At 46.9% G+C, this 27,110-nt stretch overlaps 1 protein-coding gene across 1 annotated transcript in view; it reads left to right on the forward strand.

The window, feature by feature from the left end:
* MEIOB (meiosis specific with OB-fold) overlaps positions 1 to 27,110 on the forward strand; it is a 235,691-nt gene that overhangs the window by 174,852 nt on the left and 33,729 nt on the right. The gene's annotated exons all lie outside the window — the stretch shown is intronic.

Raw genomic sequence — 27,110 nt, forward strand, 5'->3', positions numbered from 1 at the left:
GGCAGGGAATTCCAAAGTGTAGGTGCCGCCACACTGAAGAACTGATTTCTTACAAGTGCAAAATGAGTATTATGAGTGCCTGTTCTGCAGATCAAAGTGGTCAAGCAGGCACATGCAGGGTAGAGCAATTCTGGAGTGATATGGGGCAGCCATAGGAAAAGGCCCCTTTGCCACAATGACCCCCCCTGCCTCGATGGAAGCGCTGTGCCAGGTGCCCTGCCAGGGGTTGGATGTCAAAGCCGAGGGGACTCCGTTGTCACTTTTTGCCAACGCACCCCCCCAATGATGGACTGCCCCCTGCTTGTTTAGGTTTTGTTTCCAGCCATGACATTCGACCAAATTATTCTCCGGCAAGGGCTTTAAAGATTCCCAAGAGCCCGTGAATGCCGGGAAGTTCCGATAGTGATCCTATTTCTCAGCTGAGTGCCTGCATTCAGGCCGAGGCCCATTGATATGCAAAGCGCCCAAAGGGTCCCAGCTCTGAAAGATGGTTTGTGTCTCTGCCTTGTGAAAAAGGGGAGTTTGGGGCTCGAGGGTCTTTTTTCCTTCCCCCTCCCCAGCTCGACAAAGGGAAAGGCCTGAATCTCCAAAGCCACACAATGCCTTATAGAGTGGAGCTTTTCAAGCATCTGACGTGACCCCAAAACGCATTGTAAGCGAGCATTTGCCTTGCAGACTCATTAAGAGCTCTCAATGGGCTCTTGGCAGAGGCCAGGGCTGAGGCTGGCCGCCCGGATTAAGACTTTTGAAGTGTTACACGAACCCCCTGCTTAAACTAATTGCTGCCCCACCGCTCAGGGGGTCAAGTATTTGCATTCATGGCATTGAACAGGCACCACTTGTGGGGTTGACCAGGTGAAACCGCTACTTCATTAGACGGGGACAATAAAAACAACCCCTCGTGGGGGGGAGGAAGAGGGAAAAGGTAGCTGAAAGGGGAAATGGTCAGATCTTTCCAGAGGATCCCCGCTGCATTCAGAAAAAGCCCTCTTGTTACTGCTGCGAGCTCGCCGGAGTTAAGAGTTGCAAAATGGAGCAAGCCATTTTTAAGTGGGGGACGGGACGGGCGCTTTTGTGGAAGATCTGTCAAGTTATTTGGTAAATCGCCCGCTGGGCCTGTTTCAAAGGCAATGTGTTTTTAATGGTTTGCCATCTATCCAGATCATTGTGACTGTTAGCCTGGGTTCTAATCTCCAAACAGCCAGGAGCGAGGACTGTGTTCTGCAGGAGGGCAATGTGGCACAGAACCCAGCCTCCTAAGAAGTGCAGTTTTCAAGGATGTGGAGTGTGTGCGTGTCGTTTTTGTTTGTTTAAAAACAAGTTCCTAGTCCCTATGGATGCAAATGCAAGGCTGCAGGGCAACTCCTGCTGAATCTCAGGTGCCAGAGTGAGACTGGTTAGATAAGATTCCCCAAGGTCAGAGGGAGGGGCTTCAGTATGCTCCTCCCCATGACTGACAGAAGCAGCATAAATTATGCAAAACAGTAAAAATGAGACCATTATACAACATAAGAATAATTGTGCAATTGGCTTGACTTGCATAATGCACCACCCAGTTCAGCTCTTGATCTTACAGACTTTGGGTTGCTTGAAGGCAGAAGCGGCTGTGGAGAGCTGGCATACTGGAAGCAGTACCTGACTTTCTGGAGCTCGAATTCCCACAAGCCGAACCAGACATTGCATCTCAGCCTAGCGTACCTCATCCTAACGTATGTCACAGGATTGCTGAGAGAATAAAAGTAGGGACCTTGCCCTGCATTCCGTCCTAATGAATGGTAGGATTAAAACAGCATTCTTCAACCTGGGGTACTCCAGATATTATTGGACTACAACTCCCATCATCCCTGACCACTGGCCATGCTACCCGGGGCTGATGGGAGTTGCAGTCCAACAACATTTGAAGGGCACTAGGTTCCCTAGCCCTAGTATAGATTGCATGCAGAGCCCAGAGAGAAAAGAAACTGATTATACGGAACTGGATAAACTGTACAAAACCAGTCAGCGGTTTTCCTTTATTTGCAAGCCTTTTTCATAGCAGGGAGACATGCAACTACACTTGCAGGGAGGGGAACTCCCTCAGAACTACCCAGCCAATCAGAGAACAAGCTACCTCAGCAAGAATCATGCAATTCTGACTGGTTGCTAGGCAACACCTCTAGCACCCTGTTGACTATCAACAAAATTAGCCCTTAGGTACTAACTGAATGATTATTCCTGTTGTACTTCCAGCATATATGGTTTCTTATTCCTTGGGCCTCATTGTCTATTCCAGTCCATGACAATATAGTGAACAATTTATTCCAGCCCAAGATGTCAAAGGCTTTTTTCTAGATCAGTTAACCCTAGTTGTGATTCCTTCTTAATTTCTAGATCTCTCTTGGTCCCTATTTGGATTATAAGCATAGCTCCCCTGGATCCTCTTGCTTCCTAAATCCAAATTGTATCTCAGTTGTTCATCAAATTTCATCCCAAACTTTCTCTGCATAATCTTTTGCTGGTATTTTGGAAGCACAGGTTAATAACTCTGAGGCTCTTTGCATTTGCCTTCTGCCTGTAAGAACAGTTATAGCAGCCCAAATTGACTGGCATGTTTTGCTACTCCTGTCCATTTCTCTGATTAATTTAAACAGATGTTCCTTGAAACCATCTCCTGCAACTTTCGTGAGTCAACTAGGAAATTATTTGTTGTTACTGTTGTTGTTATTCCTTCTCATGCTCCTTTTAGTCTAAGGCCACTTCCAGGCTCATTATTTTGTGAGGATGATTCGGGAGAAAGTTTTTCTCCTGTCTGTAACTTCCTCTGAATGCTATTTCCATATTTCTGCAGTCTTTTAATCTTCCGTCAACAAGATCCGTTGCTCACTTCCGACAGTTGCATTCCTCTCACCACTTAACATTTGTTTACAATCTGATAAACCTTAAGAACAAAGGAGCTACCTTATAAGAATGTAAGAATAACCTGCTGGATCAGACCAATGGCCACCCTTTCCTCACATTGGCTGACCAGATGCCTTTGGGAAACCCGCAAGTAGAACCTGAGCAGAAGTGTCCTCTCCCCTCCCATGGCTTCCAGCAGCTGGTAGTCACAAGCATTTCTGCCTCCAACTGTGGAGGTAGAGCATAGCCATCATAGCTAGTAGCCATTGATAGTCTCCTCCTTCTCCTCCAAGAATTTGTCTAATCGTATTGTAAAGACATCTAGGTGGATCGCCTTCACTGCCTCCTGTGGCAGTGAGTTCCAGAGTTTAACTCAGTGCTGTGTGAAGAAGTACTTTCTTTTATCATTCCAGAAGTGATAGCTCAGCTGGCAGCACATGAGACTCTTAATCTCCGGATTGTGGCTCTGAGCCCCACGTTAGGCAAAAGATTTCTGAACTGCAGGGGGTTGGACTAGATGACCCTCGTGGTCCCTTCCAACTCTATGATTCTATGAAAAATCTTCCAACATTCAGCTTCTTTGGATTCCCACGAGTTTAGTGGCATGAGAGAGGGAGAAAACTTTTCTCCATCCACTTTCTCCATGCTATGTATACTTTTATAAACTTCTATCATGTCACAGCTTACCTTTTCTCTAAAGAAAAATGCCCCAAATTCTGCAACCTTTATTCATTGGGGAGTTGCACCCACTCCCTTGATCATATCGCTTGCCCTTTTCTGAAACTTTTCCAATATCTTTTTTGAGGCAGCATAACCACAACTGTGCGCAGTACTCCAAATGCAGTCACAACATAGATGTGCAACTGGTGATGTGCAGTGGGAGGCATCTGGCTCTGACAACTCAAGGGAAGATGCCTGGGAGGGTTTGGGCTCTGGCCCTACAGGCTTTGGTGGCCTGGGAGGTTCCCCTGAGGACTCCTGTCCAATGGTCTCCCTGCCTTCGGCGGCCAGCTCTGAGCTCTGAACCTGATCCCACTCCCCATCTGGTGCTTCTGCAGCTTCCCACTTGGTGTTCCCATTACTGCTAGATTCAGGGGTCACAAGAGCGAGGGCATCAGAACACTTGAATTGCACATGCCTTAGCTCCCAGTATGCGACTGAATCCCTCCCGCAAAATACAAACAGCCTGGAATCATCCAGAGCCATTACATTTTCTTACCTGATACAAAGAAGGCACACCCATTCACATAAGCCAATCTGCAGCTGGATCTTCCACACAGGTGACAGGACAGCATTCCTCACTGCAGCTGAAGGCCATAGGCTAGCTCAGGGGGTTCAGAGCTTGGAAACCCGGGACACATAGCATTGTCTTCCAAACACCTCGCTGCAGCTCCCTCACCTTCCAGCACCTGCTGTTTGGGGAAAGGCCATAGCTCAGTGGCAGAGCATTTCCCTTGCATGCAGAAGTTCCCAGGTTCAATCCCCAGCAGCCCCAAGTAGAGCCCCTGCCAGTCAGCATAGGCAATACTGATCTGGATAGCCCAATTGTCTGACTTAAGAGAAGGCAGCTTTCTAAGCTCCTACATAATATTGCCCTTATTGAGAAGCGTAATGACTAGAATCTTACTTAATGTTTAGGAAAGGGACATAGTAATAGAACATTTGCCTTGTGTGATGAAGGTCCTAGGTTCCAGCATCTCCAACTGGGGCTGGGAGTGTCCCCTGCCAGAAACCCTAGAGAGCCGCTGCCAGTCAGTGTAGACAGCATTGAGCAAGTTGGATCAGTCATCTGACTCTGTACAAGGCAGGTTCCTAAGTTCCTATTAAAATACTTGTGAATGTTTTCAGCTTGATCGCCGGGAAGGAGCTGCAAATCACCCCTCTGCCGGCAACACCCTCTGCTTGAGACAAAAAAAGGCACAGAGGCATTGTCAAGAAATAAACAATGAAGGAAGGAAGGGTCACTCACTCTCCACGACTGCCCCAGCTTCTTTTCCCCAAAGCTCTTGGAGTTTTCTGTTGGGATTCCCACTATTTAAACATTTGGGGCTAAAGTGTCAGCTATATTCACCCTTTCTGGCAGGGTCAGCAAGCGATCATGTGACCTTGTCACTCACCCATCGTTGATTCCATCTCGCCGGCTTTCTCGTCATGTGACCCTGTCAAGTGTTTGGACAGAGGGCAGCGTTCGCTGTCAAGAGAGATTAACTTGCACAGAGAAAGTTGCCCATATGGAGATGAGTGTTTGGAATATACAGTCGCTGGGCTTCTTGACTTCTGCTCAAGCCAGTTTCCTTCAGTGGCGACAGAGGTGGATGGGAAAATTGCAGGGGGAATGCATTCATTTTCTTAGATGGGTAGCCTACCCTACACCCAAGACAGGAGGTGGGCAGCAATATTTAGATCTGGTTCATCTCTTTATCTCTTAAACATAGAATGGTGTGGAAAGAAGCCTCCTAGTGATTGTAGTGATTGCCAGTCCCTCAAGCAGCTACAGGAAGCATGGCCTTGAGATTCCCTGGTTTCACTTCAACCTTGATATTTTGGGCAAGGAAAGAGTGCCTAGCAGCAATCTATAGCCTTCTCCTTCCTTCATTTATCCAGTCCTCTTTTGAAACTTTATGAGGAATGGTTGAGGGAGTTGGAGATGTTTAACCTGGAGAAGAGAAGACTGAGAGGTAATATGATAGTCATCTTCAAATATCTAAAGGAACATGGAAAAGAGAGTAAGCTTATTTTCAGCTGCTTCAGAGGATATGACCTGAAGCAATGGATTCAAATGAGAAGAAAGGATATTCTGACCAAAACATTAGGAATAACTTTATGAGGGTAACAGCTGTTCAGCAGTGGAATAGACTCCCTTGGAAGGTGGTGGACTCTTCTTCACTGGAAGTTCTTACACTGAGTTTGGATGGCCATCTCTCAGGGATTCTTTAGCTGTGGTTCCTGCATTGCAGGGGATTGGACTAGATGACCCTTTGAGTCCCTTCCAATTCTACAATTCTATGATTCTAACTTGGTGGTCCTCATTATACTTTGAGGAAGCCACTTTGACCCAGAGGACTTGATCACAGAAGCCTCTGAACAACTTAGCTCATCTGGGTCCTGGATATGCAAGCACATGGAGACCAAGATTAATTTTCAGAACATCCTGTTAGGAACATAAGTGTTTGGCTGCTGAATCACACCAGACGCCCAACTTAGCCAAGCATCCGGTTCCCAGTGTGGTCAACTATGGGAGACCCACAAGCAAGACTTGAGCACAACAGCACTTCCCGCCCCAGGGATGATTCCCAGCAGCTTACCAAGCAATGTCATTTTCCATTCAGTTAAACATGGATTTACTTTCCTACTACTGTTCTGGTCCAAGCTGCCTTTCATCAGGGTTTGTTTGTTTACTGACACAGGGAGAATGGGCACATTCTTGTGTTCTTGTGATGGTTATGTAATGAGGATTACACCTCATTAGAGCCCGTTTTCCTTCTCTTGCCTACCTTCAACTCTGTAATCTCCACCCACCCCACACCTGAAAATGTTCTCATTGAATCAATTCCACTCTATTCAAGCCAGTCTTCTCCAACCTGGTGCCCTCCAGATGTTTTGGATGGCAACACCCAATCAACCCCATTCAGCCCTCAGCTGGGGTTGGTGGAGGTCATAAACCAAAATTCATGGTGGGCATCAAGTTGAGGGAGGTTGATTTTGGCAAACGTGGCCTCCCCATTTTGCTGCAAATTTGAGTTTCTCTGACTGTTCTTACTTATTCTTCCTTGCATTCTTGGCTACTTGTCAAACCAGCCACCAACCTGCCCCCCAGACATCCAGACATCACAGCAAATGTGTTGTGATGTGTGGTCTAATGCAGTGGTGGGAAGAAGTTAGATTGGGATCATTTGGGAGACCTCCAACTGATTTGCAGCAGATCAGAAAGGGTTCTCACTCCCAACTGTTTAACAGCAACAAGGCCTTCTAAATTAGGCTGCTGGAATGAGGAAAGATTGGAGGAAGGGAATTAAGTGGGGGATGGGATAGGGGGAAACAATTATCTGGTACTGGAAAAGAATCCAGAACCTCAATCCTTCAATTTAGGAGTATGCTGTGTCTGCTCCACTACTATTTTGGTCCTGGTTTTAGTTAGTGGATTTTGGAATTATGGGGTTAAAAATAAATAAAGCAGAGCGCCGCAAGCATAATAACTGCCCATTCATGGTCTAATGGGTCAACAATTGCTCAGGAAGCTACTATTCATTCATTCATTAATTCATTCAATTTATATCCCACCCTTCATCTTGAAGTAAAAACAACAACAACAGCTAGAAAAACCATTCAAGAAACAGTTAAAAACATTATCTTAATCAGTGATTTCATGGTTACCAGGGACGGTTTCTTTTAGCCATCACATGCCTGGGTAAGCAGGAATGTTTTCAAATTCCTCTTGAAAGTTCATATTGATGGAGACAGACACACCTCACTACGAAGGGCATTCCACATATGGGGAACCACCGTGGAAAAGGCCCTAGTGGGTCAATGCCAATGGAAAAGCCCCCAGTAGTGGCAAAACCACTTTCCATATTCAGAGTAAGGCAGTATTAGGGAAGTGAATCTTGGTTTGAGAGCAGGCTTTTACCTGTTGCAATCGCACACAGATGCTTGTAGGTAAGACAATAAAAACATTGTTTATTGTTTACACCAACCTGGTGCCCTCCAACTGTTTTGGACCAGAACAGCCATGCTCGAATTAGTCCCATCATCATTCGCCCATGCTGTCTTAGACTGATGGGAATTGTAGTCCAAAACATCTAGAGGGTACCAGATTGACAAAGGCTATGTCTCTATGGCCACGCTAGCTGGGGCAGTTGGGAGTTGTGGTCTAAAACATCTGGAGGGTACCATGCTGGTGAAGTCTGGTTTAGGCACATCCTAGGGTCTCAGATGAGCTGAGTGAGGGCTCTCGGGGTGCCTTTTCCATACCTGTTTATTAATGATTCAGGTAGAAGTTGGCATAATAAGAGTATACAATCTGTACATTCCCAAAAGGAGGAGGAGGAAAAAATGGTTTCAATTTTGGCACTGGGGCTTCTTCCCATCCATCAAAAATATTCACGGAATTTAAGGCAGACCTCAAGGCAGAGAGAACCAGGATGGGGAAGGGACAGAAAGGGAGGAGAGGGAGGGAGGGAGGGAGAGAGAGAGAGAGAGAGAGAGAGAGAGAGAGAGAGGAGGAGCAGTTACAAACTCGCCAAGTTCAGCAGCTTGTCTGCTGGTTTGAATTGCTGTGTAATCCTCTGACATAGAATAAACTCGTGCCATATTAAAAAAAAAAAATGCCCAGGCCTCGGGAGAAGAGAATAACTATAGCCACATGTCTGTGGGCTGTTTCCAAACCTTGTCAAGTTGAAATATGTGGAGTAAGTCCATTTAACCACTATCAAATGGTGCCATCTTAGATGAGTGTATAAAGAAGAGAACTGAACTGGAAAACGAAAACCAACTGCGCGTTCTGGGGCTCAAATAAGTTCAGGCACTTTGCCTTAATGTCTGCCTAATTACTACACAAGCTGGTGTGTGTGTGTGTGTGTGTGTGTGTGTGTGTGTGTGTGTGTGTAATGGAAATCCAGCTTTCTAATGGAGCCAAGATCATGTTTTGGTAATTTGACTTCCTCCCCCCACCTCCTGCATTTCCATTCTCATTCTTCAAATGCATTGATGATTTGACATTATTTGCCCAGCAAAACAATGGTGGCTAATATATTCCTCTGTAGTCCACACATAGACCATCTGCTCCAAAGATCTGAAATTTCACTGAGGCTGCGGGGGGCTTGGTGGGATGGGACGGGCTCTGTCCTGGTCAGGCACACAGAGCTTGGCATTGTTCTGCTCCCTCTTTTCTGCTTGATTGGAAGTTCAAAGCTGCCCCCCTGAAAGCTTTGCCCCTTTCCTGTCATTATTACAGGAGGCCTGCCGTGTCTTTGTCAAAAATCTGTTTATTGACAATTTTTAAAAAATTTGTTCTTATGCATGACCTGAAGTCTTCCTTGAAAGGCTCAAGGAACAACAGCAACAACAACAACAAAAATCCTTATAACATGAGGGAAATGATTGAATGGTCGGGTGGGTGGTGAGTGGAGGGCCAGATACATTTCTCCCTCTGCTGTTAAATGGTCACCTCACCTCAAAAAGGATGTTGTAGAACTGGGGGGGGGGGGAATCCCCCCCTCTCATAATAGTAGAAGTCATGGGCATCCAATGAAGCTGAATGTTGGAAAAGAAAGGACTTCACACATATTTTTTGAAGGTGACTCGGAAACTACAACTAATCCAGAATGCGGCAGTCAGACTGGTGACTGGGAGTGGCCGCCGAGACCATCTTACACTGGTCCTTAAAGACCTACATTGGCTCTCAGCACGTTTCTGAGAACAATTCAAAGTGTTGGTGCTGACCTATAAAGCCCTAAACGACCTCAGCCCAGTGTACCTGAAGGAGTGTCTCCACCCCCATCATTCAGCCTGGACATTGAGGTCCAGCTCTGAGGGCCTTCTGGTGGTTCCCTCACTGTGAGAAGTGAGGTTACAGGGAACCAGGCAGAGGGTCCTCTTGGTAGTGGCGCCCGCCTTGTGAAACGTCCTCCCATCAGATGTCAAGGAAATCAACAGCTATCTGACTTTTAGAAGACATCTGAAGGCAGCCCTGTTTAGACAAGTTTTTAGTGTTTGAAGTTTTATTCTGTTTTTAGTGTTCTGTTGGGAGCTGCCCAGCCAGATGGGCACGGTAACAACAACAATAACAACAACAACAACAACAACAACAACAACAACACTATGGAAGTTACTCCCACAGGAGGCAGGGATGGCCCCAAAGTTGGGTAGCCTCAAATTCATGAAGGAAAATGAGGCTACCAATGGCTTCTAACCTCGATGGCTATGCTTTCCCTCTCTGGTCAGAGGCAGCAATGCTTGTGACTACCAGTTTCTGGAAGCCACAGGAGGAGAGAGTGCCCTTGTACTCAGGTCCTGCTTGGGGCTTTCTCATTGGGACATCTGGTTGGCCACTGTGAAAACAGGAAGCTGAGCAAGATGGACCACTGGCCTGATCCAGCTTCTGGGAATCACATGTTCCTGGGAATCACATGTGGGGAGATTACCATTGCACAGCCAGGTCCTGCTTATGGTCTTCTGATTGGTTAGCTTATGTGCAAACAGAATGGCTCAGCAAGGTGGACATTTGGCGGCCTGATTCAGCAACCAGGTTCTTCTTGCGTTCTTATCTTTCCCAAAGGTATCATGTGTCTGAACCTTGAGGCTGCACATAACAAAATAATACCTAGTTAATCAGTTGCTGGGAATCACAAATGGGAAGAACACTGCTGCTGCTCTCAGGTCCTGCTTGGAGGCATCTGGTTGGCCACTGTGAGAACAGGAAACTGAGCTAGCTAGCCTTCGATCTGATCCTGTAGGGCTCTTCTTATGATGTTCCCAGCCCTATCTGTAGAGAGTATTTGGAACCCTTGCTTGCATATCAGATGTTCTGTCATTGAACTGAAGTAAAGGGAGCTTCCAGAAATGGAATGGAATTAAAGGTGAGAAAATGGAGAAGGGGAAGTATGACATGAGTTGGGAAACAACAGGAAAACTTTCACACAATGCCAACTCAGGCAAATTCTACTTTCATGGGCCTAACTCCTGCCAAAACTGTGCATCCTCTGGCTGCCCACCACGGTCCAAGGTGCATCTGGAATGTAAAAAGTTGAAGACAACAAGCTCATCACCAAATGTAGCTTTATGTAAACCTAAAGGGCAGCCCATTCATCGCACTTGGGAGGAAGGAACACAAGGCCAGCATCTTACTGTGTACAGTTGTCATGCTGCATGAACTGAGCATGTCTGTTCAATTAACAAAGCAGCCTTGGAATTCCTTCTTTGATTAGATACAGAGACATGTGGCTGAGCAGAACGTGCCAATTTATCTTGACTTTTTAAAAAGAAACAGGCCTCTTCTATCGAAAGAGTGGGATGGAGGAGACGCAAACAGGGGCTTGAGTCCTCTTCCCGAAACACAGCTTTGTGCAAAAGGAGTTCTGCCTCTGTTCATTTTTCGCCTTGCAATCGCAGAACAAAAGGTTGAAACTGGATAGGGATAACCTAAAACTCTTAACTTACATTTCCCACAGAGTAGAAAAGCAACCAGTAGCGGTTGAAAAAGATCTTCCCCCATTTCCATCTCTCTTTAATTTTTCTAATTGACTGTGTTTTGCCTCAGTAATGTAAACACTTAGCCAAACCTGACTGGTTGCATAGCATGTTATCTTATTCATTGTGTGATCCCAGACTGGCTGGATCATCTGACCAGCTTTCTTGTTCCTGAATTAAAAGAGCAATAACCAAGGAGGGCAGGGCAGATTAGGGATGCCTGAGTGTCTGGAGTGTCTGGATTACAAAGTGGATTTAGCTGATCCCTGCATCCATATGGATCAGGATGTGGCCTGCATTTCCATCAGCAGTATTGCCTAATTCTATGAGGTGGTCTGGGGGCTGACTTTGACACAGACACAGAGGGGGGCTCAGTTGCCCACTATATATAACCATTCACACATGCTCTCATTTCAGGAAATGTGGGTCACTGAGCACAAGGCATGTGCTCTGCCACTGAGCTGCAGCCCTTCATAGAAGCTGCCTTATAGATAGCAGCTCTCCAAGGTTTCAAATGGGGGACATTTCCAGTCCTACCTGGAGATGTCAAGGATTGAAGCTGGGACCTCCTGCATGCAAAGCAGATGCTCTACCAATGAATTATGGCCCTTGCCCAAGCTCATTGCTGAACACTTAATCTATCAGTCAGTCAGTCAGTCAGTCAGTAGTAGTTGGGGACAAGGTTCCATAGAAGACAGCTGAGGTTACACCACCCACTTGCTCTTCTAAGGTGCAGCTGCTGGACAGTGTTGCTGGACATTATTCTATGTGCATAGCATGGAGAGAGTAGGCAGAGGAAAGTTTTTCTCCCTCTCTCCTAACATGAAAACTTCTGGACTTGAAGATTCAGGACAGATAAAAGAAATGCTTCGCGCAGCACATAAATGATGGAACTTGCTCCCACTCAGTCGCCCACTTGAAAGGTTTAGAAAGAGGACCAGACAAATTCATGGAGGAGAAGGCTATTAATGGCTGCTAGCTGTTTCCATGGTTGGGGGCAGCAATGCTTCTGAATTCCAGTTGCTGGAAACCACAGGTGAGGCTGCTGTTGTGCTCAGGTCCTGCACGTGGGCTCTTCATTAGGGCATCTGGTTGGCCACCATGCAAACAGGATACTGAACCAGTGGGTTATTGTTCTGATCCAGCAAGACTCTTCTGATGTTCTTAGACTCTCTCCTGAATTAACTCTCAGAGGAGGATAGGGAGGAAAGGAGACAAGCGGTGTCAGCAACTTGAACTTTGGATGGATGGTTCAGATTTGAAACCCTCTTCCAGGAGTCCAGGAGTCCCACTCCTGCAACAGAGCCACTCCCTAAGACTTCCAAAGCCCCCTGGCACACACACATCGCCATGGGAGAGATAGAGAGAGAACAGCCGGTGTGCTCTGCGAAGGAACTACGCTTGAAAGTCAAGAAGGAGGAAATCATTTGTCTCACTCTTTTTCTGCCGTGAATGGAAAAAATTCTGGGACCACAAAACCTCAACACTGCTGCCTTTTCTGTGCTTCCCGACATACTGGGGACAGATGCTGAGGAGGAAGAAAGGCCCAGGAACAAAGCAGAAGGATTTGCAATGATGTTCTGGTTAAGAGGGTGGAAATAAAAAAAAAATAGGATTGGGGGGGGAGGCCTCCAGAACAGGCGGCCTTTAATTAAGGACCTTGGAATCCATTCCCAGCTGGTTAACATTGCTGCCCCCATATTGCAATGGTTTAGGAGTAATGCTTTGCTGAAGTAATTCTTCTTCCCTTTCATCATGTGCTCCCCCTTTCTTTATTTCTCTCTCTCTCACTCACTCTCTCACACACACACCAATCTTTCTGCCCTGGGGTATCAGGGACGCCTGCATCCAAGTTCCTCACGATATCTGGTTTATCTCCAGGTTGCAATAACACTTACAAATGGTCTTCTTCTGGGAATTCAGGTCAAGAGCTCTGCCACCCTTGCAGGGATAGTCGGAGGATGCTTCTTGAGCCAGACACTGCCCCTCATGTCTTAACATATCGGGGTTTAGTGAACAACAGTAAAATGGCATTGGAAATAATACCAGCAGTAATTCAACGGACTGCATGATGAATTTACACAGACGCAAAGAGCTGCTGGCTTAATAAAGGCCTGGAAATCCATAGTGAGGATGTCTCTGCTGAATCTCTCCTGGAAGAATGTTCTACAGCATGGGACTGGTGGCACTCAGTGCCTAAATCCTAATGGAGGCCAATAAGGCCTTTGTAAAACGAGGGACAGTGTGGTGTAGTGGTTAGAGAGTCAAACTGGGACCTGGGAGACCAGGGTTCAAATCCCTAATCAGTCAGTCATTGCCTCTCAGCTTAACCCACCTCACAGTGTGGCTGTAGAGATTAAATGAGCAGGGACAGTACCATGTATGCCACCTCAAACCCCTTGGAGAAAAATGTGGGATATAGATATAGATAAAACATGAGGGACAGCTAGCAGTTCTCTTCCGGTATATGTGTATTTGTGTTTGATCTCTCTCTCTCTCTCTCTCTCTCTCTCTCTCTCTCTCACACACACACACACACACACACGTATACAGTGGTACCTCAGGTTAAGTACTTAATTCGTTCCGGAGGTCCATTCTTAACCTGAAACTGTTCTTAACCTGAAGCACCACTTTAGCTAATGGGGCCTCCTGCTGCCACCGTGCCGCCAGAGCACAATTTCTGTTCTCATGCTGAAGCAAAGTTCTTAACCCGAGGTACTATTTCTGGGTTAGCGGAGTCTGTAACTTGAAGCGTATGTAACCTGAAGCGTATGTAACCTGAGGTACCACTGTATATATTTTCTTATAAGCTTACTCTAGTCCCAAGAGGTTTTCAAAGTGGCTTGCAAAATATTTGCATAATACTGTTCAAAAAATAATGCTATTCAAAAAACATTTTGTACAAATAATCACAACTAACCACATGACACCCAGTTTGCTTTGTTTCCCATTGATCCTTGTCTCACGCCTTTGTAATTTGGTGAGCATATTGGGTGGGATGGTTGAACAAACCATGGCTAAGGAAGGGTGATGGCTTTGTGTTAAATGGTTAAAAGAAGCCTAGGTTCATCTGTCAATAACAAACCATGATTTCAGACTGTGGGCTCTTGATAGTAAAGAAACCCCAGTTAAGCTGCTGGGCCAGTTTCACACATAATGCTAAGCCATGATTTAATGAATCATAGTTTAATGACCCACAGTTTAGTGTTATGTGTGAACCAGGGCACTGAATTCAATGAACTCAACAGAGGAATAAAAGCCCCAAAGACAGCGAACATGTGGAAGAATCATAACAAGTGTTGCAAGTGTTATATGTACTCTTCTCTAAAAAGTGGTCTCCACTATTAAAAGGATAGGGTGATTTGCCATTGTTGAGGAATTGCCCCCTCCAAACTTGACTCTGTCTCCGTTTCCCCACCCCTTCCACTCTTACCCTTGAAGTACAAAGCCCAAATACTGCTTCTGGCCAAATATGCAACCCAGACCCAGATTGGAGAACAACTAGTGGATTTTACTAGATTAAAACCAACACGTTTTCTTAATTGCTACCAGACACTCAAAGGGCAACTTATTTGCTCTGCACTGGAAGCAAGGGAAGCTTCTTTTCTTCTTCATACAGAGGAAGCTGGTGTGATTTGTTTATAGCTGATCGGCCATCTTGTAAGGATTTGCTACATTTGCTGTTGGGGGCAGGGAGCAGTATCAGTGATACTAACCATAGGTCTGTAACCAGGATTTGGGGGGAGGCAGGCTTCATGTTAGGGGGATAAAACTTCAGTTAGATGAGTATTTTTATTGATACATTTGATCTGGGGGGGGGCAGTTGCCCCCCGTCCCCCCTTGGCTACACCCGTGATACTACTCACTCCTTAACACCTTGAAACATGGCTAGGTCTCCTCTTACCACCCTGCAAGAAGGAAAGCTGAAAAGGGCTGAGAAATCGGACCAAGGCAAACCTGGGAGACAGCATCTCGTTAGCAAGGAGTGAAACTGCTAAATTCTTTGTTTTGTTCCAGTTTCTATTCAAGCTGTGACCAAGAATTGCTCTGGTTCAGCAAGGGTTCGGCAAGCAATGCAACACAGTCTGGAATTTTTTTGGTTTGGGTTCCCACCAGAGAGGAGCAATTAGAGTAGCAATTTGTTACAACAAAGCATCAAGCATAACCCCAAATGAATATGGTGAAGTATGCATGAAATAAAATTTAAAAATAATTGAGAAGCTGAAGAATGTGGAGACTTGGAAGCGGCAAGCTTGTTTTTGATTTGTGCTGTTTCATTAACATTTGATTGTACTCTCCACCCTTGAAGCAGCGAGTTCCCTGTGTGCTTGCTGATGCTTCACATTTCCTGTGGCAGGGACGAGGAATGTCAGCGGCCCTCTAGCGCTAGACTTATGGCTGCATCTGCAAAATCCCATACCCTCCAACATTTATCCGATGAAAATAGGGACGTCCCATTCCATAATGATAACTTTACTATTTATACCCCACACATCTTCCTGGGCAGCTTCCAACATATATAAAAACATAATAATAAAACATTAAACATTTTTTAAAAAAACTTCCCTATACAGAATTGCCTTCAGATGGCTCAGGGGTTGAATAACTCCATACCCTCCAGCATTTCTTCAATGAAAATAAGAACATCCAAATGAAAAGTAGGACATTCTGGGATCAAATCAAATTGGGATGGCTTCTCTAAACCAGGGACATCCCTGAAAAATAGGGACACTTGGAGGGTCTGCTATCCATTTAAGGCATTATCATACAGTCACGGCTTCCCTAAAAGAATCCTGGGGTCTGTAGTTTGTTAAGGGTGCTGAGAGTACTCTATTCCCTTCTCTGAACTGCAATTCCCAGAGTGGTTTAACAATCAAGCCTAGGGAATGCTGCAAGTTGCAGGTCTCTGAGAGGAACACGAGTCTCCTTATGGGGGCCGGTCCATCCGTGAGGCAAACTGAGGCGGATGCCTGAGGGGGCAGAATCCAAGGGGCTTCTCTGCAAGCACATCCCTCCTGCTGCCACCAAAGAGGTGAGGAGAAACAAGATCATGTAACAGCCCTGCGAGATCACAATATTATGGGCGGGGGGGAGGGGGTCTTGCGAGATTTCACCAGAAGCCAGAAACCAGTGCCAGGTGACCCTGGTAAGTGAGGATTCAGCAAGCGAGGCAGTCTTCTCTTCTCCAAGCCTCTCAGTCTTCTCTTCTCCAAGCTAAACATACTCAACTCCCTCAACTGTCCCACATAAGGCTTGGTTTCCAGACCCTTGCTCATCCTTATGCATGCTCCTTTCTCAGAAGAGGAAAAGAGAATTCATCACGCAAACACACCCTGCCTTCATAGATTTTCATCTATCCGCCCATTGCAATGGCAGGGAACAGTAAATGGATGGTGAGGGTGTTGCTCTCAAGGAACTCAGAAAATGTGCTGAGCCACCAGAAGAAAACATCAAACATCAGCAAAAATGGGCCACCACTTCCTGGCAGGCAAAGCAGAGAAAAGCAAATCCGCTGCTACTGTATGACCCACGCATCTCCTACCTGGCCAAGCCAAAATGTTAGCTCAATCCATCATGAAGGCCTAACATGACAGCCTGCGGAGCTGTTGCATGCTTTAAGGAGAGCAGAAAAGGAACGTGAGTTGGAGCGAGGACGTAAGAACATAAAGAGAGCCTCAAGCAGGACTGGAGCATAAGACCAACCCTCTCCCGCCTATGGCTGCTTAAAGGAGATTCTGATTCCTCCTGGGGAAAGCATCACACTCCCCTCAGAGGTCCCCAGAAGGTGGGCTGTTAATCACTTTTAGTGCCCCATTTCTGATGGACATTATGAAGGCTATAAAAAGTTTATTACGTAAAGGCCACCTGAAAATGATCTGGCTCCTGAGGAGGGTTGTAAGGAAAACACACACACACACACACACTTCCTTCACTATTGGAGCTTGTAAAAAGAGCCGCTGTTTCTGCACAGGGCTCTGAGGTGGTTTCCTTGAGTGTTGATGCAGCACCTGAAATATGAGTATTTGTTTCTCATTTCTTTAGTGAGAAATTTCCCTGTTCCCACCTTTCGGTTTTGTTTGTTTGTTTGTTTGTTTGTTTGTTTGTTTGTTTGTTTGTTTGTTGTATTTACTCACCACCACCACCCAAAAATCTGTGTGTGGCCATGAATGGATTGCAGCATGTACCTGCAATTTTGTTATGTTAACAAAATGGAGATCTACCTCACCCTTTCAACTGATAGGTCTTTTCTGAACTTATTTATAGTTCTAGTGACAGAGAGTTCCACAGTCATAGAATCATAGGATTGTAGAATTGGAAGGGACCCAGAGGGTCATCTAGTGCAACCCCCCTACAATGCAGGAATCCCAGTTAAGTCAACCACACTCTGTGAGAATTGAAGCGATTAAATTGTATTTTCTTTGAGGAAAAGACACATCCTTTTCTTTATAGCATCCTGAAAAGTACTGCATGCATTGCTAACGCTGTAAAACTTTCAGATAACATCCTTATGGAATCCAGTCATGCAACAACAATAATAGAAATTGCAATTTATGACGCCTGCCTTAACAAACGCACTATAAGCAGTAAACATGCTACATAGGGACCTAGGAAGCTGCCTTCCGCTGAGTTAGAGAACTGATCCACCTAACTCACTGTTGTCTACACTGACTGGCAGCAGCAATGAAAGGCTGCAGATAGTGGGCATTGTGGGCTCAACCTGGAGAGAGATGTCAGAGACTTGATCTGGAGTTTTCTGCAAGAAGGCAGGCAAGACTGAAAGGTGGAAGATGCACAAGAAAGCACAGTATGAAGGGAGACAAGAGCATTCTGGCAAGTAACTTCTGTACTCCTATGAAATACAAGTCAGGAGAATAAAGCAGGAAGGAAGTTCCACATTTATGAGTAAACATGGACAGGGTCATCTTCCAGCAAGTTGACACGGCTTAAAAGGCTTCATTAAATAATTCAAATTTACAAGCAAGAAGAAGCCTGAATGATGGCCAGATAAAAGAGTCTGCTCGCTCGCTGCTTCCACTTGTGCTTAAACAGCATTGCAGGCACGAAGCAGAGAGGAGTTTCCAAAGAGGCTCTTTCTAAGAACTGGAGCTCAAAAATCTGACTTTTTTGTGCTCCATCCTGTCCAGGAGCAGCTTATGGGTCAAACAAGACTACATAACAGTAAGCCAAGGGACGCGGGTGACGCTGTGGGTTAAACCACAGAGCCTAGGACTTGCCGATCGGAAGGTCGGCGGTTTGAATCCCCGCGACGGGGTGAGCTCCCGTTGCTCAGCCCCTGCTCCTGCCCACCTAGCAGTTCGAAAGCACGTCAAAGTGCAAGTAGATAAATAGGTACCACTCCGGTGAGAAGGTAAACGGCATTTCCGTGCGCTGCTCTGGTTCGCCAGAAGTGGCCTAGTCATGCTGGCCACATGACCTGGAAGCTGTACGCTGGCTCCCTTGGCCAATAAAGCGAGATGAGCGCCACAACCCCAGAGTTGCTCACAACTGGACCTAATGGTCAGGGGTCCCTTTACCTTTAACAGAAAGCCAGCATTGTGCAGTGGCCAGAGCACCGGGCTAGGACCTGAGTGACCTGGGTTCAAATCCTCACTGAGGTATGAAGCTTATGGGGGTGACCTTAGCAGCGGCGTAGCGTGGGTTGTCAGCATCCGGGGCAAGGCAAGTAATTTGCACCCCCTAACCCGTGGATTTGCACCCCCTAACCCTACAAATCTATGCCTATGAATGATGGTCCCTCTCTCTCTCTCTTTCTCATATTCCAATTGATTCCCATTTCCGTCAATCGATCCCCGAAGCTCTCACCCAGCGAAATTCATGCGTAATTACGCTTCGCCATCCCTAATCCTGCCGCTTCCACCGGGAAATCATGACGGTGCGTTTCTCCTCTCCAAACTTTCCCCGGCCCTTTGCCGGCCGGTGCAGCCCTTTTGGCTACGAGCTCCCCTCCTTCTCTGCCCGCTTCCGACCCCACCTCCCCGTCCAGCCTCCCTACCTCCTGAAAAAAGGCACCGGCGCCGAGCAGGACACCCCCGCGGCCATCGGAGAGAGGTGGGGCCGAGGGAGGCAACCCAATGGGCGAGGCGGGGGTAGGTGGCCATGGGGGCGGGCGCTGCCGCAGTCCTCGGGTGGGCAAGGTAGGAGCAGGCGGAAGCTGGCCGGCCGCTCTGACAATAGGGGCGGGCCGAGGGCACAACAGGGCTGGGCCCTCTGGACTCGCGCCCCCTCCAGATGTTGCGCCCGGTGCGGCCGGCACCCCTGGCACCCCCCACGCTACGCCACTGGACCTTAGGCCAATTGCAATCTCATCTTGACCTACCTCATGGGGCTATTGTGAGGATAAAATGAGGATGGGATGAACCAGATGCCAGATTTCACCAAGGCACAGACTTGCCAACTGCTGGAAACCTGGGTGCAGGGCAGCCTGCCTCACCCCAGCTAGGCTCAAGGCATTCAGTTGCTGCCCCTCAAGAGCCCTTGGGGAAGGGTCATAACTCAGTGGCAAAGAATCTGCCTGCATGCAGAAGGCCCCAAGGTCAGTCTCTTGCATCTCCAGGAAGGGCTGGGGAAAGAATCCCTGCCTGAAACCCTGGAGAGCCAATAAACAACTTTATCTCTGTGATTAACATCTCTCTCTCTGTGATTGCAACAAGTGTACCCTATCTAGTCAAGATTTGCTAGCTAAACACTGCTTGCTCTGTATACAAAAGGGTCTCAACAGGTAACTGACTCCGTTATCCCAATAGTGAGCACCTTGTATTCAGCCCAGAAATGATTCAGCAGCCAATGCAGCTGTTTTGAAATAGGGGTTATATGAGTTCTAAAGGCAATCCCAGCCAATAATCTAGTATAGTGGTTAGAGTGTTGGACTGGGGCTGGGGAGACCCAGGTTCAAATCCTCACTCTGCCATGAAGCTCACTGGGTGACCTTGGGCCAGCCATACTCTCTCAGCCTAACCTCCTCCGCAGGGTCGTTGTGAGGATAAAACGAGGAAGAGGAGAACTGTGGGGTATAAATCTAACAATAATATTCCCTATGTAGTGTGGCAATAAATAGCACTTTATTATCTGTGGATCCTGCCCAATACACAGCAGAGATATCTCTGCAATATGCTCGCTTTCTCTCCACTTGCACACAAACATCATAAAGACTGGAATTTCACCAGCTGCTGAGAACAATACTTTGTCCTTTCATTTCAGACCTTCTCTCTGTTAACAACTGTATCTGTGTCAGGGGCAAATATAGCAATTGTAGCTCAGTTGTATGTATCCTTGATATAGGAACACACACGTGTGTGTGTGTGTGTGTGTGTTTGCGCGCAGGTACAGCGGCAGCAAGAGGGGGAGAGAATCAATAACCTGATTTACTGAACGGTGTTTTAATCTTCCTGCCGACTGTCCTGCCCCCGCCCCCGAGACTGACACAGTGACATTTGGCACAAAGGCGAGCCACCTAATGCGAACATGACTTAGTAATGCCAAACAAGGGAGAGGGGCGGGAGGGGGGAAATCGATGGCCAGCGATAAGCACCGGTAATAAAATATTGATGAGCTGGCTGCTTGGAAATGGCAACGGGAGGCTGAGGCAGGAAGGTGCCTTTTTTTGTCATTTATTTATTTAGCGCAAATGAAAAAGATGGCATACTTTTCAACGCAGAGCACACGAGGACGTAGTATGAAGGAGGGATGAGTGAGCAGGGATTCGAATCACTTCACACCTGAAGGTGAGACCAGCTGATTTGCACTCACCGAAACAATAAATGAACGAAAATGCAGCCACCTTCTGAAATTTGCCCATCTCCGAATTTTGCACACGGCAGTTCTCTGGCCAAGTAGTGTGTACAGAAATTCATATACTATGGTAAAGTGTGCATGTCAGTGTGTATGTTGGGTAGGGGGGGAAAGGCATTATGTTAGAGGAAATTGCTTGGCAGAAATGTGCATATGAAAAAAATGCAGAGAAATGTGTGTATATGTGGAGAAATTCACACAAAAAATGTTGATGAATTTTCATGAAGACCTTTTAAAAAAAATATTTAAAAATTGCAGGCTCATGTGGAAACATGGAGAACTGATGACTGGAAAAATGAGGAACAGAGAATCCAAAATTGGCTGATTCGTGCATTCCTTATAAGAGGCCTGCCGAATCAGGCCACATCTAGTCACAGAATCACAGAATGGTAGAGTTGTAAGGGACCCTGAGGGTCATCTAGTCCAACCCTCTGCAATGCAGGAATCTCAACTAGTACATCTAGGACAGTTGGCCATTCAACCTCTGCCTAAAAACCACTGATGAAGGAGAGTCCAGCATCCTGTTCTCACAGTGGCCAACCAGGTGCTCCAATGGGAAGGACCTGAGTGCAGCACAATTATTCCCACCTGCGATTCCCAGCAACTGGTAAAGTAGGGAGCTATATACAACCTCAAGATTTAGAAGCAGTGTACCTTTCAGGAAGATGAGAGCAGAAGAAGAGCCTGGCTGTTGATCCAGGCCCAAGACCCATTCTAGTTCAGCATTCTATTCTCACACTAGGTAACCAATCAGACAAGCAGAACCCGGGTGAAACTGAGAGCAACTGAAATTGATAGATTTGCCCATTCCTAGAGCTGTGCAAGAACACTATACATTTCATACGGGGAGGGGGGAAGAGGGTCTGCACAAAAGCAATTCCAGGCAGAAAGTGCTCCTCATATATGTGCCTCTCTCTCTCTCTTTCTCTCTCTCTCTCTCTCCTCATTTTCTCTCTCCTCTCCTCTCCGCATGCTGCCGTTTTTCAAGGAAATAAAACCAAATAGCCATTTGGTTAGCGGATGTTCACTTATTTGAAACATCCCTCCCCGGCGTACTGTGCCTTTTTAAAGCATCCTGGCAGGATCCCTTTCTGCTTTGAAGATGCAAATTGTGAAATATCATTGTCATATCTGCTTCTCAACCCCTCCCCAAATGTGCTTCCTGTTTGAGATGGGATGGTTGTATTTATTTGTTTAGGAAGGGGAGGGGGACTGTGTTTAAAATTCTCCCGAGTTCCTTTTATTGTGAATTCATTTGTCCTCTTGCTTCTCTTCCCTTTCATTCTGGGTTCATTGATATATCCTTGACACAAGACAAGACATCTGTTTTCTCTGATGATGGCCCTTTGAATCGCTCCTTCAGTCTCCCTGTCCTCATGTGCTTTTTTTCCTGCTACTAAGCAGTAACAAGGCCCTTTCAGATCTTTGCATCTTCCCGGCGAGTTTTACATATGGAAATGGCACCATATGCTCGAGGGGGAAATGTACCAACATCACTGTGTATTTCTAAACGCAGAGCTTCTCTTAATCGTCTGAAGCTACATGTTAACCTCATTGCTGTTGGTGCTATTATTGCTTCTTGAGCTGGGTGTTGAAAAAATCCACAATGAGTTGCATCTAACTAAGTTCTATGAGTCACTCCATGGAAATGAATGAACCCAAGTTAATCATGGCCATTCATGTCAATGCAGTTATTCATGCAACTCATAGTTAAACTATGGAACTGGCTCTCACAGGAGGCAGTGGCGGCCACCAATTTGAATGGCTTTAAAAGAGGGTTGGACACATTAATGGAGGAGAAGGCTATCAATGGATACTAGCCACAATGGCTATGCTGTGCCTCCATGGTCGGAGGCATATGGTGCTAAACACTGCTTGCTATAAACCACAAGAGGGGATAATAATAATAATAATAATAATAATAATAATAATAATAATAATAATAAAATAATAATATAATAATAATAATAATAAAATAATAATAATAATAATAATAATAATAATAATAATAATAATAATAATAATAATAATTTATTATTATTTATACCCCGTCCATCTGGCTGGGTTTCTCCAGCCACTCTGGGGGGCTTCCAACAAAATATTAAAATACAGTGGTCTGTTAAACATTAAAAGCTTGCCTAAACAGGGCTGCCTTCAGATGTCTTCTAAAAGTCTGGTAGTTGTTCTTCTCTTTGACATCTGGTGGGAGGGTGTTCCACAGGGCGGGTGCCACTACCGAGAAGGCCCTCTGCCTGTTTCCTTGTAACTTGGCTTCTCGCAGCAAGGGAACCGCCAGAAGGCCCTTGGCGCTGGACCTCAGTGTTTGGGTAGAATGATGGGGGTGGAGATGCTCCTTCAGGTATACTGGACCGAGGCCGTTTAGGGCTTTAAAGGTCAGCACCAACACTTTGAATTGTGCTTGGAAACATACTGTTGTGCTCGGGTCCAGTTTGTGGGTTTCCCACAGGCATCCAGTTGGCCACAGGATACTGGACTAGATGGGCCATTGACTTGGTTCAGCAGGCTCACCTTATGTTCTCATGGGTCTACTCTAAGTATGACTAATGGTGGCTACAGCACATTTCTCCCAGTTAGGTGGATGCTTCCCTGGTTTTGTGTCTTGTGCAAACTGTTGCATTTGCTGGTTGTGCTTTGTGTGAAATCCACTGACCAGCCCCTTCCTCAGAGGAGTGTCACTCCCACTTCTCAAAGATGTTTCTCAGGTGCAACTTTCCCCAACCTGGTGCCCTCTGGGTATGCTGGACTGCAACTACCTTCAGCACCAGCCAGCATGGTGGTAGGATGTCAGTACCGATGGCAGCTGTAGTCCAGAACCTCTGGAGGGCATGAGTTTAAGAAAGGCTGCATTGTGTCTTTCAGTGAAACCCCTCTGACACTGCACTCCAAATTTGCTTTGAATTTAACTTTTGGTAAAATGTTGCAGGCAGTACTGGCTGCTGTGAACTAGGGCAATGGGTTTCACATTCTTAGCAAATGCCATTTTGGCAATGTATGGACCACCTTTTGCCAAGAACCACTCAATGCCCATTATCCCTCAGCCCCTTCCCACCTGTGACAACAACCTTGCTTCGACCCACAGCAAACCTCTTGGACTGTGAGAAGCATCAGCAAAGCTGGGGGAAGTGTTCTGCACTCTTCTCCTTTGCTAACAAGATTTATGAGCACAATGAAACAAAGGAAAGTGCACCATGTATCAAAGTCACACGGACCTGCAGTCAAGCCCCATAAATAATGCTGGGAGTTCGTTACTACTATGTTTAACAAGTCACAAATTTTCTTGCCTTACACAGAGGCTGTCTTGCTCATGCAACTATCCAAAGACTGATGAAGGGTTACTACAGCTCTGTCATGTTGTAGTAACCTTCTCTTCTAGCCCCTGTAGACAGGCTCTGACCCACAGGACTTCAGAGGACCTCAGATTTAAGCAAAAAGCATAGGCTGATAGATTAAGAGACTGAAGCATTAGGTCAGTGTTTCCCAACCTTTTTTGGGCAAAGGCACACTTGTTTCATGAAAAAAATCTCGAGGCACACCACCATTACAGCCCCGTGACGTCAGCGTGCAGCGTCACGCCGGGAGGGACATGAATTGCTAGCAAATTACATAATCACCTCCTTGAGGGCTGGCTCATCTTCTCCGAAGGCAGAACCCCATTAATTAACAGCACAGACTCACACCATAGCCAAGACGAGGGGGGAAAACCTCAGTCATGCACAGTCATGCACATGTGGGGGCTAAATGAGGACGAAGACCGGGCAGAGAGCAGGGTTCAAATCACCCCACCTGGCCAGGACAATCCCTGGGTGTTCCCTTGGGCCACTCGCCTGACCCACCTCGCAGGGCTGTTGTTGCGAGGATAACACGGGGAGAACCACGCGCGCCCCCGGGAGCTCCTTGGAGGAGAAAGCGGGCGATGAATGCAATGCACGAAATATATGAGAGGTGACCAGGTTTTGCAGGTGAGGGGCCCCCGCCAGCCTCCGCTTCCAACACCCGGCGCAACGACGCCGAAGTTTTCCCCCGGGCTCGGCTCGGGGAGCAGCGCTGCTCCCCCCCGGCTCCCCTTCGCCCTCCCGGCTCTCTCTGCCGCCCACTGGGGACCCCCCTCACCTGCCAAGTCCGGAGCGCCGGTGGAAGTTGCATGCATGCATGCAGGGCGCCGCGTTGCCATTGCATTGCACTGCACTCCATGCAACGCCTGCACGCATGCATTGCCTTGCACGCCCACCAAGGGGTCTCCCCGCGGTCTGATGCGTCCCCTCCGGCGCGGATGCAGCATTGCAAAAATAACCCCCCCCCCCGACGCAGCCCTACCTGGGGGGCAGCCTCCGCCTCCGCCGCTCCGCCTCCGCGGGGATCCCCGGGCTCCATCCTGCCGCCCGATCTCCGCGGGGGCGCAGGCAGGCTGCGCGGGGTCTGCGCGGAAGAGCCCCTGCCCGCCCGGCCGCCGCCGCTGCGCTCATTCCATGGCTGGGAGAAGAGCGCTTCAAACAAAACGCCCGGCCCGCCAGGCCACACTGGGAAACGTAGTTCGCGCACCCCGCGCGGGCGCGGAGCCCAAGGACGAGGGGACTACGGATCCAGGCAGCCCCCGTGCCGGGGACGGAGGGGGAGAGGCCGGGTGCAGGGATGGAGGGACGGGTGGGCGAGCGAGTGAGTGAGTGGCAGCCGCCAAGCCTTGGCCGAGAGCCAGGAAGGGCCTCCCCGGAGGAGGAGGAGGGAGGCGCAGAGCGGGAAGGAGGGAGGGAACCCCAGGGGTCATCTAGTGATGGCGCCCCAATCAAAAATTTGACTTAAAAAAAAATCTTTCAAATTTTTTAATTTTTCCCGCGGCACACCAGGCAGCATCTCGCGGCACACTAGTGTGCCGCGGAACAGTGGTTGGGAAACACTGCATTAGGTGTCTGTCAGGGGAGCCAGCATATGATCCTTTGTTTGTGGGATGTGCACTGGCTGCCAATCTGATACACAACCAAATTCAGTGTGCTGATACTAACATATATGTCCCTATACATTCCAGGACTAGGTGACTCGAAAGATTGCCTCATTTGTTAGACACGAATTAGATTACTGCTGACTGTGAGAGTTTCTCTTGCAAGGTTCAAGAATCTCAAGAGTCCACTCTGCAATTACTTGGAGCAGGGCTTTTTAGTGTGGCTGCCCTGTTCTGTGGAATAGCATTCCTATGAAGATGTGAGAGGTACCCACTCTCTGCAGTTTCTGGAAGAGAGTTTTTGTTCCGACTGGCTTTTCCAGCTGGATAAATGGGAAAGTATTTATTTTCTATTGTTTTTATTTTGTTTTGTTTTGTGTGCTATTTCTTCTAGCTGTTTTTATTGTGTACAAAGTCTTGAGAAATGTGTGTGGATAATAATGGTAGTAGTAGCAGATGGAGCTGAGACTGATTTTTTGCTTACTCTATTAAGCTTCTGTGGTTCTTGTGTGCTAGCATTTTCCCCACTTGCAATTCCCAGAAACTGGAATTCAGGGGCATATTGCCTCCAACAGTTAGAGGTAGAACACAGCCATTGGTACTAGTAGCCTTGGATAGCCTTCTCCTCTCTTTGAATTTGCCTAATCCTCTTTTAAAGCCATCCAAACTGGTGGCCCTCACTGTTTCCTGTAGGAGTGAGTTCCATATGCACTGTGTGAAGAATGACTTACTCTTGTCTGTCTTGAATCTTCCAACATTCAGCTTCATTGGATGTCCCTGAATTCTACTGTTATTATGAGAGGGAGAAAAACTTTTCTCTATCCATTTTTCCACACTATGCATAATTTTATATGCCTATATCATGTCCTCCCCTTACTCATATTTTTTGCTGAACTTTAAAGCCACAAATGTTGTAACCTTTCCTCACAAGGAACTTGCTCCAGACATGATTACCAGGCACCGCCAAGCCTCAAGGTGAAGTCATGGCTGTAAGATCTTACATTTGAATGAGTCTTTTTTTAAAATGTGATTACAGGGAACATTAACATGCTGACAGTATAAAAGAAACTTTTAAACTCTGCCCCTCCTTTTATATAAGCCACATCTATAAAAAGTACATTAAAAATTGGCCCAATCACTGTAATATCACTTATACCACCTCCCATTTAAGTAAGACTGTTTCAAGTCCTTGGTTAAGAAAGACCAGGCCTATATTTATAAACGCCCACTGCAATAATCCTCCTGGAAGAGATTGCCCAAGCCTGTGCAGTCATTAAAAAGA

The sequence above is a fragment of the Podarcis liolepis genome (assembly GCF_965112155.1).
Source record: "Podarcis liolepis genome assembly, chromosome: 14".
NCBI lineage: Eukaryota > Metazoa > Chordata > Lepidosauria > Squamata > Lacertidae > Podarcis > Podarcis liolepis.